Below are 15396 nucleotides of genomic sequence, written 5' to 3'. Positions count from 1 at the left end.
GATGGCATACACTGTCACAATCACTTGGAAGTAGCAGCAAATAGTTGCTTAATACACAGTGCCTAAAAGTCTCTGTGCAAAGCGAATGATATGAGAAAGCTATTTCTGGACAAGGTTTTCTGCAGAATACTGATATGTTTCACTCAACAGCTTACAGCCTTTCCTTCTGAAGTAAAAATCTCAGACTTGGGGCTTATAGAACTTCTGGAAAACGCCTGTTATGTATATATATTTAAACAAACTAATGCTAGAAAATAACTTTCACTCTAAGGTATTGAAAGCAAGTTTAAGTTAATCATGGAAGTTACAATTCTTAGGAATGTCAGTTGCTGCTGTTAATTACCTCTCGCTTAGGAAAGGGCAAGGCTACAGGGTGTTCCAGCTGAATTAAGCTGCCTATTGCTACATGCCTCATCCCTGAAGAGAAGGTTGAGCCCAGAACTCCCTGCAGCTGCCTCTAAGCCTCTCTATAAAGAGGCATGTACTACCTGTAAAGGTGCTTGTCCACTTGGATCCCTTCAGATCATGTTATATATGCAATAGCAAACTCCAGCTACATTAAATAAATTTTGAAAGAGAAAACTAATATTAGTCAACCCAACAGATTTTACATAGAGCTAGAAGAGGGTATATAAAGCACAATCCCTAGGAGATGAAACTATCCCCACTGCATTGCACTAGTAGGTCTTCAGGGGGCTGTTTGCTGGGTGAGTCGAATCAACATCAGCTTTTCTATCCCCAAACTTATCTATTTGTCCAGCCCTTGGTCAGAGGGCTAATATTTCCTCTTACCAATACAGTGTACCTATTGCTTCAGTAAGGGAGACCCAACCCCTGGGCTGGGCTGTCTTCCAGCCCAAACTCAGCTCACTGTATGGCATCCATGTGCCAGCACTTTCTACTGATATCACTTCCAGAGACGCAATTTTCTGTCAAAGAAATATTGGCTCAAAATTGGATGGAGAAAGGAAGAATAAGAAAACACAAAAACTTCAAGGAAAGAAAGGACTATGTTGGTCTGGTCAAGAGCCTGCTTGGCCCTTTCCTCCTGTTCTTAAATAGTGGACATGAGAGGTCAGTAAAGACCAAAGTCACTCTTTATATACATCTGGATTCCCTTGTATGAGGAATGAGATTGTAGCTGACTCATAAACATATGACATACTGCGCCTGAAAGTGGCACAGAGTGTGGCTGCTCAGACTGCATGAAGTGGTAGTGTATAAAGCCTTCTGAGCGTCTCTTTCCAAGCCTGTGAGTTTTGTATAATGTATTCCTGCAGACTAATCATGGCAGAGACACAAAACTTTGCACATATAGCTCTCAATGTCCAGAAAGATAGTCCTGAATAATTTACTTCAGTACCTTGGCTTAATTTCAGTGTGAGGTTACACAATACAATGCAGAGGAGGCAGGAGAAAATCTTTGTAAGCAATGATTTTAATAAATACATATTTTAATTTGCTTCTCAAAACTTTGGGCTTCAATTTTCTGCTTAGTCCCTCTCCCTTTTGCACTCACACAAAACCCTCCTCCTCCCCATTCAGGCATGAAACCAGAATGTCTGCATGAGGTCAAGTTGATTAGCTGAATAAATCAAGTTAGAAAACGAAGAAACATCACTCTTCAAAGCAGGCATGAGTCAGAAGAAAAACATTTCTCTTCATTATTTTATTTTTATAATCAAATATACTCAAAACATTAGTCATGAGAAAAAATAATCAATCACGTAGAAGTCAGGCTAAGCTTCTGATGCTGTTTTGTTAGATGTACTTGCATGGACAGGATCTATGCGGCTTTGAATCTTCACTTAACTGTGTTAGTTGTGGTTTTGTCTAGAGGCTGTAGAGGCAGGCAGTTCTGGCAGGCATGTCTCCATGGGATGGGACATGTCTACCTTCTGCTGTGGGTTAACCCAGCAGGCAGCTGAGAACTGCCCAGATGCTCCCTCGCTGAGGGTTGTAGCTGATCCCTTGCACATCCCCTAGATGAGAAACACAAATACTAATCAGCTTCAGTTTCTGCTGCCTCCCCTGCATAGGTGTGGGATGAGGTAGCAGGTGGCTGTCCCACGCAGGAGCAGTGAGATCCACCCCGCTTAGCCATTGCCCTTGTGTGTTCTGCAGCTGGAGAGATAGCTTGATCCAAATAATTACAGTTTTAAGCTGCAAAGGCAAGATGGTCAGGAAACGGACTGCAAATTGTTAGAAAATTCATTTTCATTCATACCCTGGGCAAAGATTTGCTTTCACCTTTCACAGATATGTTACTAGTTATGTGACTTCAATTATTTCATAAGTCACAGGTGCTTTTTTTTTACCAAGAAGCTTACAACATGACTGACAGAACAGAAAATAATTAGGAGTGGTGACCCAGAGACATTCACTCGTGAAGACCTACAGCTCATTACTTAGCTGATATCTCCTATCAAAGAGCTCTGTCCACTGCCTTCAACTCAATATCTGTGCAGCAGGAAACAGAGTGCTAGTGAAGGAAGAATTACAATCATAGAACCATAGAATATCCCAAGTAGGAAAGGACCCATAAGGATCATCAAGTCCAACTCCTAAAATAAACTAACTAGACTTTTGTTTGCATGGGTATTGCATATTCACACATTTTACAGGCATAAATAAAATGTCTCTGCTGCTAAAATCCTTGGGGTTGGAAACTAATTGCCTTGCTACTTGGATTTTTTTGTGACTCATAATAATATGCTGCCACAAAATAAGCCTCCTTTAGTGTTGTGAAATGCAGAATAAAATACATTTACTTGAAAAAAGTTATTTGTTTTATAAAATAAATTACAAGATTCTTATTCTTAAACATGACATAAAGCATGTTTGAATTGAAAAATGCCAAATCAGAACAAGAAGCCCTGCTTTAGAAAGGTGTATTCACTTACCCTTCTGCCCACTACAAAATGTGACAGAGTGAAGCATCCTCAGTGCCAGCAGCATGATAGCAAAGCCTAGCAGGGTAAATCTGCTAAGTTTTGCACAGGTGAGGAAGGAAGTTTCCAGTCTCTGGAGGAGATGGGCTTGTCAGAACCAGTTACCTGTGCAGCTCATTCCTGACGTGCAAACTTCCAGTCCAGAGACATCCTGCACTGCATGGGGTGTTAGCCCAGCTGCCATCTACACAGCTCTTCTGTATGCAAGTCAAAGCACAACCTGGTGCTAAAATTGGCTGATAGAAGAACCTGTTGATCTGTTGCATTTTAAGTGTTTAAAAGTGAAAGAGGACTCTGAATGAGATGATCTCTCTCATGACATGGCAGATTCCTCATCTTCCCTTCCCTGCTCACTCCACTCTTCTGCTTCTCCTGACTCCGTGCACACTGGGGACTGCAAACCAGAAGGAGTTGGACTTCATGCTCTGTTTTTCAAAAGAAAGTATAAAATCTTGCCTGTGGGTTCTGGCAGGCTGCAGGCTGTTTGCAGAAGGATGTTTCTGCAACCAGCACTGACTCTCATTTGAATATTAATCATTTTGTTAGATCAATTGCTAATCTTGGTAAGACTTAAGAGAAGGGGCCTGACTCTGCCTGTCTTTGCACCAGCCTGAGACAAGGGACATCTCCAGTGCTGCAAGTGGTGCCTTTGTGAAGGAATGGGTGGCACTGATGGGAGGAGGTGCTACCATTCAACAGTCCAAACATATACTCTCTATATGGAGGATTTCAACTGAAAAATTATTCATAACATCAAAGGAAGCACGAGAAATATCACTTAATTAACCATTAGATCAGTGACATTGATTTTTCATTAGAGTTATAGAAAATCTATTGAAATGCAAACCTGACGACTTCTGTATGACTATTTCTGCATGTAATATTTTTTACATTTACAAAGCAGAGAGTAAAATTCTGTACTGGAAGGCCATTGAAATGCAATATTAAATCACTAGTTTAAGTCACAAGTTCAATACACACCTTTTGTATATGACGCAAAGAGAAAGTCGCTTTGATCTGCACTCTAAAAGAATTAAGTATTAGGTCTAATTCTGTTCCTTCACTATTAGCAGAAGTGTGACAAGGAACTCAAATGTTCCTACTTTTTTTTTTCTTTTTTTCTTTTTTTCTGCAACATATGCAAACAATCTCAGCTTGAACATTAGAAAAAATTTCTTCTCCTAAAGAGTGATGAGGCACTGGCACAGCTGCCCAGGGAGGTGGTGGAGTCACCGTCCCTGGAGGTGTTCAAGAGCCATGGAGATGTGGCACTGAGGGACGTGGTTGGTGGGCATGGTGGGCATGGGCTGGAGTTGTGTTAGATCTCAGAGGTCTTTTCCAACCTTAATGGTTCTGTGATTCTGTGACTCTAAGTAGTAGGACACAACAGACTAGTCAAAATCCACCAGATTAAATCTCCTGTTTTGTATGTAGATTTTTATAGAAGTCTTGGACTACAACTGGTTTAAAACTGTCATCCACAATCTGGGACAAGGATAATTTATTTTTTTTCCCAGACCATCACCTTTTTGGAAGCAGTGTCTAACTGCTATTCCCACAGCTATCAATCCAAATTTCATGACAGCTGCTGGAAAGAACTGCCATTGACTTCAGATTGAGCAGGGCAAGGTTTGGCAAAAGGAATTTTCCCCATCTCTCTGGCACTGACAGCCTCTCTATTATGACCTGAAGGAGGCCATACTAGCTCCCCTATCTCTTGGAAGCGGTCTATGGACTAGAGGGCTTGCGTGCCTTGGACTGGCAATGCCTGCCTTTGGTTGTCTTTGGTAAGCATTTCATAGAGGTCCCAAAATGTGATGTGTTGATATAGTACATTCTGTTTGATGTATTATTAGTATTAAGTACTATTTCAACATGTATTATTAAATGTTCTTTATTGTGCCAATTGTATTATCAGAAGTTTTGCCATCTCTCCTTACATTCCTTACAGTTTCCTTGCGATTTTTTCTTAATGGGGGAAGGTGAGGTATTTTTTGTGGGCTCATCACTATCAAATTAATGATCTGTTCAAGTTTAATTGTGTGACCCTTCAATATGTGAGCCTGATCTCACTCTCTGGTGGGAGATCCTGTACTCTCCCTTGGCATCCATCGCTCCTTTGGCATGTTCTCTTTCTCCAGGGCATCACCCTTTTGCATTAATGTGCATCTTACCTGGCAGCTGGAAGACAATGCTCCTTCGCACTTAAGAAATTCTTGAAATGAAGGAAAATCAGATTCTCCACCCAGTTAAGCACCTGCCCACCTGGCAGGTGTGCCAGCAGCTACATTACTTATTTTGAAATAAGGCTGATGTGTGAGAAGCAAGGAGCATTGAAATCTGCTCCAATCCCACCTTCTGGGAATGAAAACACCCATCATGGCTGTGGTCTCATTGGGCTGGAACTTGGCAGTGAGCAGTCACTGGAGTTCAGCAAACTTAATGCAATTCTTTGTATTATGCCAATATCACAACAAATTTATCCTTACCTTACCTTCTACACACTTGGATGTATGTACTGATGAAAGATTAGGTGGCCACTCCATTTTCCAGATTACACTGAAAATTTCACCAAGTTCTGTCTAGAGTATCAAAGCGATAGTCTGTATTTTGCCAGAGAAGCCAAAATGGAACAGTAAATGTCAGCAAAGTGAACATGTCAGAAACTTACCACACTTCATTCATATGGCATTCAGATCTCTGCCTGTTTCCAGTATGAATATTTTAGCAGCAAAAGGTTGGACTGCAGTTATAACGTACTTTTTTTTTTTCTGACTCCTCTTTGGGAAAGATTTATTGGCAGCTGCTCCTACTCCAGATTGTTGACATTTTGAAATAGAGGAATGTTTTAATAATTTGGGTCATTTTTGTTTGTTCAGTGGCTTACTTATTAAAGACATCACTGAGGCTATAAAGCTCAGCTGCACAAAAGCCATTTGGGAATTGAGCTGGTAAACTAAGATAGATTCTAGCAATACAAACTGAATGACGCAGAAATTTTTGTTGAAGCCAAAGTCAGACCTCAATATTACATGTTGACAAAAGTATTGTACGTATTTATACAGTTGATTCACTGAGAAATACTAGAGAAGAGTTGAAAAGACAAACAGATAACATACAATGAATTTTCTCTCCTAAACATCAAAATACAAACTGACAAAATACATGGAATTTAAGTCAGATCACAATAAGAGAGGCTAATTATAATTTTCAATTAAATGATGGACCTGAGTGAGCACTCAGTGGCTTGGTTATGAGATGGAAATCTTTTGACGATGATCTCCAGTGAAATGGAACAGCTGCTTTTCCTCTGTGCGTGTTCCAAACTAATGTTGGTGCACTAGCCCTTCTGAAGAATTTAAGGAATATAATCACTATTCCAGTGTCAGGAAAGGGAAACCTGACAGAACTCTGATGAGAACTGGATACACAATAGCATCGAAGCACCATAAGTATCGGCAGTGATGACACACGTGCTCTGTGACCAAATCCACTCCATTGCACACGAATCTCTGAGTATCTCAAATATTTGGTACATTTAATCAGTCTTAAAAAAACATTTTTTTCTTTGGCTTTATATCAGAGGTAGTTGATCTCATATTTGTATCCTTAAGTCAAGATGAATAAACCATTGTGGAATGTTGCAGAGCTAGTGAAAGGAAGGTGAGGGACAGCTGGCAGGACAGAAAGGATGGCACTGCATGTCAACCCACTCTTGGAGACACCAAAGAGCTCCTCAGGCTTCTTATGACAGGAAATGGCTCCAACTTTTTTGAGGATGATATAACCAGCTCCCAGACCAAGGTGATTAAGGCAAAGCCAGCTTGGAGAGTTATGCTTGCCCAAGAGGTGCAGCCCTGGAAGCAGAAGCACAGCAGGCAGCCAAAATGACAAAAGGTATCAGTTTCCTTTGATGCAATTTCTTACATGTGGTTTAAGAGGGAAAGCACAGATCTTCAGTCTGTCTCTGCATGCAACTGCAGAAGGATCAGTAAGCACGAACCAGTGAGCAAGAGGGATTATATTGTTCTTCACTCCCTTCCCTCCTCGTCTAGCCCTGTGAACTTCAAAATAACTCAAAGTATGGGAAGAATGCAAATGCAAATCGTGGTCTTCTCTGAGTTCTATCAAGACTGAATTTCCTTTTCAAAAATTCAAGCTGTGTTACCCTCAACCTACCTATTTCTGATGAAGAGCTGAAAAATCTGTGAAAAATGTTACCTCTTTTCCATTAAAGAAAGCCTTTAAAACATAGATAACAAGAATACACACAAAAAAGACAGTCTTTTACAGGAATGAAAACCAAAATGAACAGTCTTCTGTAGTTCCTAGGAAACTGAATTCTCATTTAAAATCTAGCATAAGAAAAGCTGTATCTGATGAACGGTATCAGATGGGAAAGGGAGACCTGGATACATGCAACACGAACTTTTGTTCTAGGAGAAATCTTCAGCAACACAAAAAATTCATAGCAGTACATAACAGACTGTGCTTCTACAGGAAATACTGAAAATTCTCCCCTATGTTATGCAGTTATCCCCACCTTTCGCAGAGCATTCAAAAGCTGCTTCCTTTCATTGTGAAGGGGAATTGTAGTAGATCTCAAATTTGAAAATTAAAAAAATATATATTTTTTCCAAAACATTTGAATAAAAACAACTCACTGTCCTACAAAATTTGCATAATGTGAGGAAAATTTGAGAAATCTATTTCAGTTTTTGTCCATGTGTAATGACTGTAGAGAGACATAAACCTAGACAGTTATCTGCCGGCTGTCTACTGTGAAGCTGCATGAAACATTTCCAATGCATGCTGATTTCCCTTCAAAAAGGGCACTTGAACAGCTTTTTAGAGGGCTGATTCTTCAGAAAAATATAGCTTCGTGCTTGCACTCCAGAGACTGGGAAAGTAAACAACCCCAATGTTGAATACCTCCCTTTTTGGCAGCTTTGCATCTGGAAGGTAGTTCCCTACCTGTCCTGTAGGTGGGACATCTTTTCTGTGCTCTTCTATGCTAATTAAGACTGCTCCTCCATTTGCAAGCCCATTCACTGCTGTCACTCTGTAGTGTTAAATGCAGTCACAATTATACTTCTTAAGGAAATGGGGCCATTCCTCACGTAAGAGAACAGAGAGACTTCCACTGCCTCCAATAGGCATTAGATTGGTCCCCTTACAGACTGTGGAATGACAACTTTACTTATGCCAATCTGAGCTGAAGAGACAGTGCAACACCAAATCTACTTGTAGTCCTAGCTAATGATTGTCAAAGCTTATGAGGTATTGACTATGACATTTTCAGTAGCACAAAGAATACATTGTTCATGGCATGTCACCTGCAATTATAATTACAAAATTACAACATTAATATAAAAATAATTTCAACTAATTGAATTTTCAAATGACTAATGGATCAACTGGAAGACAATGATAAATAGATGGTGGCCTCATGGGAAAAAGAAGGAACTCTGCCATGCACTGAGTACAGGAAATAAAATAGAGGAAAGGAAAATTGGCCAGCTAGTAGGATTTGCAGCAAACAGTTGACATGGTTGCAGCAGATTGCTAGTTCACACCCAACTAGAACGGGCCTTAAGATGTGCCCAGAGGTCATTCCATGGGCTGAAGGAATATGAAGATAAGGGCTTTGTGCCAGTCATACAGAACAAGTTGCCATAATCCAGAGAATGCCAGTTTGTGTGTGTGTGGTGCAAGGATTTAGGTGTTGATGATGTGACGCTAGGATGTGGGTAATAATTAAAATGAATTTGAAAGATAGAGGACCTACAAAAAGAAAACAAAATGGATATTGATGCTGCAGCATGGGACAGACGAATTAGGGTTAAAAGAGACACATTATGGCAAGCAGTTCAGAAATTACAACAATAGAAAGTCATGGCTTGCGGAAGATGATATTAGGATTAGGAAAGTTTTGAGGAATATTCCCCAGAAGAGTTGGTGAGCATCTCATCATAGAGATAAAAAGGACTTCAAAATATTTTTGAGGGAAAAATGTCACACAGATGGAAAGGTACACCTGGAGACATGACATTTTTCTTCCATTTCTAGACAAGGCATCTGTAACCTCAACAGCTGCAGACAAACATACGGCACATCACGTTCTTATCTTTCAGCACTGAAGTGGTGTGAGTTATAATGGAAGTATATCAGGATACTTTTGACAACAACATATTTAGGACATGAGTAAATAACTGATATGCAAAGAATAGTGAAGATTGATGAGAAAGGACCCTGCAGTCATGTAACAGGTTAACAAAATAGGTTTATTCATGCAAACTTAAGCATAAGTGTAATTCAGATTGGTAGCCTATGTGTGTTGTTTCACTGTACTTTTCTCTCTCTCTTTCTTTCTTCTCCTTTTCCTTTTCCTTTTTTCTCTTTTCTCTTTTCTCTTTTCTCTTTTCTCTTTTCTCTTTTCTTTTTTCTTTTCTCCCTGACTGGTAAAGCAATTGATTACAACAGAATTGAAAGAAAACTTCAAATGAAGCTGTGAAAGATGTTTCCCCAGTAGCATACACAAGGGAATTTGTCAAACTGTGCAGAAAGAGAAAAATGCCACTCCAATTGCACTGTTATCTTCTCTGGTCTGAATTCAGTTAAAATTAGAGAGAACGATAGAGAACTGGGGTTTGTGATATGCTACATGTACAGAAAATATTGATTTCAAAGATCTGTGAAACAAAAAGAAGGTGAGGTGGCCACAAAAATGAATACCTGCAGGGTCAGGACCAGCAAATCACAGTCCCGACTTACTTTCATATTTCTACAGCATTCTAGCACTGGCTCTGCCCAAGATTTTCTGTCAGTTCCTTCTGTGAGTTAAGACAGTTTCCTGACAGCTGAGTACCATGGTCTGTGTCTATGCCCTGGGCAGTATAACACAGCCTGAGGGAGCTCTGTTCAAGACAAAGCCCTCCATTTCCATATCTATGTATGAGTGCCTGCAGGAGCCTCTTGAGGGCATCTGAAACATTCATGTGAGATTTGAAGGTATGACACAGAAAACATGGGGGGCTGTGGGATGTCCTAGGGCATCTCAGATGGCTTCAGACACTTATGTTTAAGGACCTTAAACACGGTCTGGATCTGTGTTGACTGCAGTAATAGAATCATAGAATCATAGAATCGCTCAGGTTGGAAAAGACCTCAAAGATCATCGAGTCCAACCACAGCTCAACCATACTACCCTAACTGTAACAACCCTCTGCTAAATCATGTCCCTGAGCACCACATCCAAATGGTTTTTAAACACATCCGGGGATGGTGACTCAACCACCTCCCTGGGGACCCTATTCCAGTGCTTAACAACCCTTTCTGTAAAGAATTGTTTCCTGATATCCAACCTAAACGTACCCTAGCACAACTTGAGGCCATTTCCCCTCGTCCTATCACCTGTCACCAGTGAGAAGAGACCAACACCACTCTTGCTGTAAGCACCTTTCAGATACTGGAAGAGGGCAATAAGGTCTCCGCTCAGCCTCCTTTTCCACAGACTAAACAGCCCCAGTTCCTTCAGTCTCTCCTCACAGGGCATATTCTCCAAGCCCTTCACAAGCCTTGTTGCCCTTCTTTGGACCTGCTCCAGCACCTCCATGTCCTTTCTGCACTGAGGTGCCCAAAACAGAACACAGTTCTCAAGGTGAGGCCTCACCAGTGCCGAGTACAGGGGCAGGATTACTTCCTGCTCACTGCACCATTCCTCATACAAGCCAGGATGCCATTGGCCTTCTTGGCCACCTAGGCACACTGCTGGCTCATATTCAGCCGACTGTCCATCAGTACACCAAAGTCCCTTTCCATCAGGCAGCTTTCCAGCCACTCTTTCCCAAGTCTGTAGGGTTGCCTGGGGTTGTTGTGACCAAAATGCAGGACCCGACACTTGGCCCTATTGAAACTCATACAGTTAACCTTGGGCCATCAATCCAGTCTATCCAGGTCCCTCTGTAATGCCTCAGGCAGATCAACACTCCCTCCCAACTTGGTGTCATCTGCAAACTTACTGAGGGAAATGGAAATTGGAAGCATGCACAGACTGGATGACCTTGCAACTTAAGTGTACCCTTTGTCTATGTTTTTGCACTTCAACGTGATACTTCCTCATTTACACGAACCACTCATTATGCTGCTCCTCCTGTGCCTTTTGCTATGGTACTGAACTCCTTGCTTGGCTGCTTTCCTTTGAGTGATTCTCCAAATCCTTGTGGCAGACTGCAGTGCACAGACATTTCTGCAAGACAAGTGAGCCCATTCTGCATAAACTGAAGAAGAAAATCTGCTTCTTCAAAGTTATACAGGGAAGAACAAAACAGCTGAAGTATTAACGTCTGGGTTAGTTTTTTTTTAAAAAAAAAACCTGGATAAAAGTCTGGACTGCTTCATAGTTCAGCTGCCTGATTTATCTAGTGCTTGTCACTCATCTCCGATCAGCTGGTTCTAGATCCCTGTTGAAAAAGAGTACTTTAAATTTAACTCAGCTTTGTTGTTAACTAGTCTCAGCACAAGTGATATTTATCTAACATAAGACAGTAAGAAACAAAGCTGAGTACAAAGACCACTTTACAACTCAGCCATCATATTGTTATAAATTACATCTACGTACTTCACACACATCACATTAAATGATGTTGAAACGTAGGCCCAAATGAACATAATGAGATTCAACAAGGCACCTGAATTGGGGCAAGGCTGGGAGAAGAGCTCATTGAAAGGACTTGTGGGTCTTGATGGACAAAAAGCTGCATATGAGCGAACAGTGTGCGCTTGCAGCCCAGAAGGCCAACAGTATGCTGGGCTGCACCAAAAGAGGGGTGGCCAGCAGGGAGAGGGAGGGGATTGTCCCCTCTACTCTGCCCTTGTTAGGCCCCATCTGAAGTACTGTGTCCAGGCCTGGGGCCCCCATCTCAGGAAAGATGTGGAGCTGTTGGCAAGAGTCCAGAGGAAGGCCATGAAGATGCACAGAGGTCTGGACCACCTTTTCTATGAAGACAGGCTGAAAGATCTGGGCTTGTTCAGGCTGGAGAAAACTACAGGGAGACCTCACTGCAGCCTGTCAGTAACTAAAGGGAGCACATAAACAGGAGGGAGATTGAATTTTTACATGGTCTGATAGTGATAGGATTGTGTTGAACTAAAAGAAGGGAGATTTAGGTTAGATGTTAGGCAGAAACTCAGAAGTCATGGGAGCCCTGGCATAGGCTGCCCAGAGAAGCTGTGGGTACCCCATCCCTGGAGGCATTCAAGGCCAGGTTGGGTGAGCCCTGAGCAGCCCACGGCAGTGGGGTTGGGGCTGAATGGGCTTTGAAATCCATTTCAGTCCAACCATTCTGTGATTCTATGATTCTGTGATTACTCTAGGACTCTAAATAGCAAAAAATAAAGGTAATTTTAATGTACTGTTACTGACAAGATCCAAAATCAATTCATCAGAATAAATACAGGGGACAGACAAGAAATATTCAAGGCAAATCCCAGATGGTGTCTGATTATTCCTGATATAAAAAATGGATATTGTAAGTTGTATGGCAGATTACTGAGATAGTTCCACCATGATGCGATCTCACAAAAAGTGCTTTTTTTAAATTCTACTGCAAAAAAGTGTTTAAATCATCAGCATGATAACATGGCTAGTAGATACTGGAAAAGCGTATTTCACTTTCTGTGATGAACATATCTAGCCAGTTAATCTGTTATTCCAGAGAACTCTTACAAGCAAAATCCAGCCCAGTTTCTTCCCAAGGGAAGTCTAGTGAAGTCCCTGGTACTCTGTTACATTTACAAGGAACTCTGAAAAAAGCATGGAGCCAACATCACAATCAAAAGTTCTCAAAAGAGATGCTTTTTACTCTTTGCTGTAATCATCCAACATTAACTCAAAATAGGGTTATGGAAGCACTGGACAAAGGAAATACTTCATGTGTGATGAAGTCACAAGATAAAATTAACCAAAGTAAATACTTTGTTACCTTGGTTTCCTATGTTCTTAAGCTTATAAACTGGAAAAGGACAGAAACGTAATGAGGAAAAATTCCCCTAACATTCTGTAGTAACAAACAGCATGAGTAGCTATAAGAAAGGGATGCTCCTTTCACAGGTGATTTGAACCATTTGTTTTCTCGTCCACTTAACTTTTTAATGTCTTATTTAGCAAAAAAGTTTAAAGAATCAGAAGATCTTTCTGCATTTTACATGTTTGATGGTTGGCTTTCTGATTCTGCAAGTGCACATTACCAGCTCATGTTGAGTTTCTAATCAACCAACACCCCAAGTCCTTCTCCTCAGGGCTGCTCTCAGCCTTTTCTCCTCTACTCGGCCTGTATTTGTGCTTGGGATTGTCTTGACTCATGAGCAGGACCTTGCACTTGGCCCAGTTGAGCTTCGTGAGGGTTGTATGGGCACACAGGTAAGAATGAAAGCTGACTGAAGACAAGGGTTTGGGAATGGTTAAGAGATGTTTTTGCAGCAGCTGTACTCATTTCTTTGTGTTTTTTTTTTGTTGTTGTTGTTGTTGTTGTTTTTGTTTTTTGTTTTTTTTCTTTACTGACTGTAACTATGAAATATCTAGAACCCCTCCTTTGGTGAAAGCAGAAAAACAAGCTATTTGCAGTGGAGGTGGCACAAACTATTCAGGATCCTGTCTCATGTTCAGAATCATGCTCTGACTAAGCTTTCCTACAATTACGGTTTTATTACCTAAAAATTAACTTTGTAAATTGAGGTTTTCCTGAGGAGCCTAAGAGAATAAGTCTCCTCAGTGAGCGCTGTGGTTCAGTCAAGTGCCCGTGTACTCCAGGTGCAGAGCTGGACTAGTTCTTATCATCACACTTTGCTTTCCTTTCCTTCTGCAACATTGAAGAGTGAGAACAGGACCCTGCAGTTATAGAGAGAAGGGCCCCACAGCAAGAAAAGGGAAAGTAGCTTCACAAAGTAGAAATAAGAGGCAAATAGAGATAGTTTATGTAGAGAGTGTTAGAAAACAAGGGATTCCAAGCACTTTCACAGACAATAGGTCTGGAGTAACAAGGAGGATGAAGGCCATAAAGAGAGCAGCTCGAAAACATTTGGCAGGGAGGTGATTAGATGTCTACAGGGCAAGTTGAAACCAGTTCGAGGGACGCCTCCCCTTCAGAGTCTGAAGGTTGCAGCGAGGAAGACTATGAGCCTTCGCGAGGAAGACTACGAGCCTTCATCATCATGACCTACTATGCACGCGCAAGGAGGGGAGGGACTGCATGCTAATGGGCTCTCGGGAATGGAATGAATATGCATCCAAATTCCTGTCAACTACTGATTATGTATTAGTTCGACCTATATCTATAGCATGATTTCTCCTGATGGTGTGCAAGTTAGGTGGAGCGATCCCCCTTGCACCAGGGTGTATGCGCGTCACCAATAAACACATGCCTGCTCTATATCCTTATTGGCTATAGGGTCTGATTTCCACACGTCAACATGGAAATCTTTTCTGTAAATTTGGAGGTTGTTTCAAATTGCTCCTGGATTTCTTATGAACATAGTGGAAACAGCTGAAAACAAAAGAGCTCCTTTCTACTCAGTCCTCCAGTGATGGAAGTTGTCATCCTTGCCACTTAATAGGTGAACAGTTTCCAGTCCAGTTCAATGTGAAGCTAATGCCAAACTCTGCTGACTTAGCACTGATGTGGCTTAGGAAGCACTTGGGAAATCAGGTCGTGTAGCAAAATGGTCACACCACCTGGAGAATGGTTGTTGTGAGGTAAGGGCCACTAAGATGATCAGAGGGCTGGAGCACCTCTCCTAGGAGGAAAGGTTGAGGAAACTGGGCTTGTGTAGCTTGGAGAAGAGAAGGCTCCAGGGAGACCTCATTGCGGCCTTCCAGTACTTGAAGGGAGTGTATAAACAGGAAGGGAAGTGGCTGTTTACAAGGGTGGACAGTGATAGGACAAGGGGGAATGGTCTTAAACTAAGACAGAGAAGGTTTAGGTTAGATACTAGGAGGAAGTTTTTCACACAGAGGGCGGTGAAGCACAGGAACAGGTTGTCCAAGGAAGTTGTGGATGCCCCATCCCTGGAGGCATTCAAGGCCAGGCTGGATGTGGCTCTGGGCAGCCTGGTCTGGTGGTTGGCAACCCTGCACGTAGCAGCGAGGTTGAAACTAAATGATCGTTGCGGTCCTTTTCAACCCAGGCCATTCTATGATAGGATAGGATAGGATAGGATAGGATAGGATAGGATAGGATAGGATAGGATAGGATAGGATAGGATAGGATAGGATAGGATAGGATAGGATAGGATAGGATAGGATAGGATAGGATAGGATAGGATAGGATAGGATGGGATGGGATAGGATGGGATAGGATAGGATGGGATGGGATGGGATGGGATGGGATGGGATGGGATGGGATAGGATAGGATAGGATAGGATAGGATAGGATAGGATAGGATAGGA

General features: G+C 41.7%; 1 long non-coding RNA gene across 1 annotated transcript; it reads right to left on the bottom strand.

The window, feature by feature from the left end:
- Positions 1-1654: 1654 nt before the first annotated feature.
- LOC121110479 lies at positions 1655-10164 on the bottom strand. Its single transcript, XR_005858986.1, has 2 exons — positions 2904-10164; positions 1655-1982 (listed from the first exon to the last, which is right to left on the bottom strand). It is a non-coding gene; the product is annotated as an uncharacterized LOC121110479 (long non-coding RNA).
- Positions 10165-15396: the final 5232 nt, after the last annotated feature.

Source organism: Gallus gallus, chromosome 3 (genome assembly GCF_016699485.2).
Source record: "Gallus gallus isolate bGalGal1 chromosome 3, bGalGal1.mat.broiler.GRCg7b, whole genome shotgun sequence".
Taxonomy (NCBI): Eukaryota; Metazoa; Chordata; class Aves; order Galliformes; family Phasianidae; genus Gallus; species Gallus gallus.
This window is presented reverse-complemented; position numbering and strand designations above follow the sequence as displayed.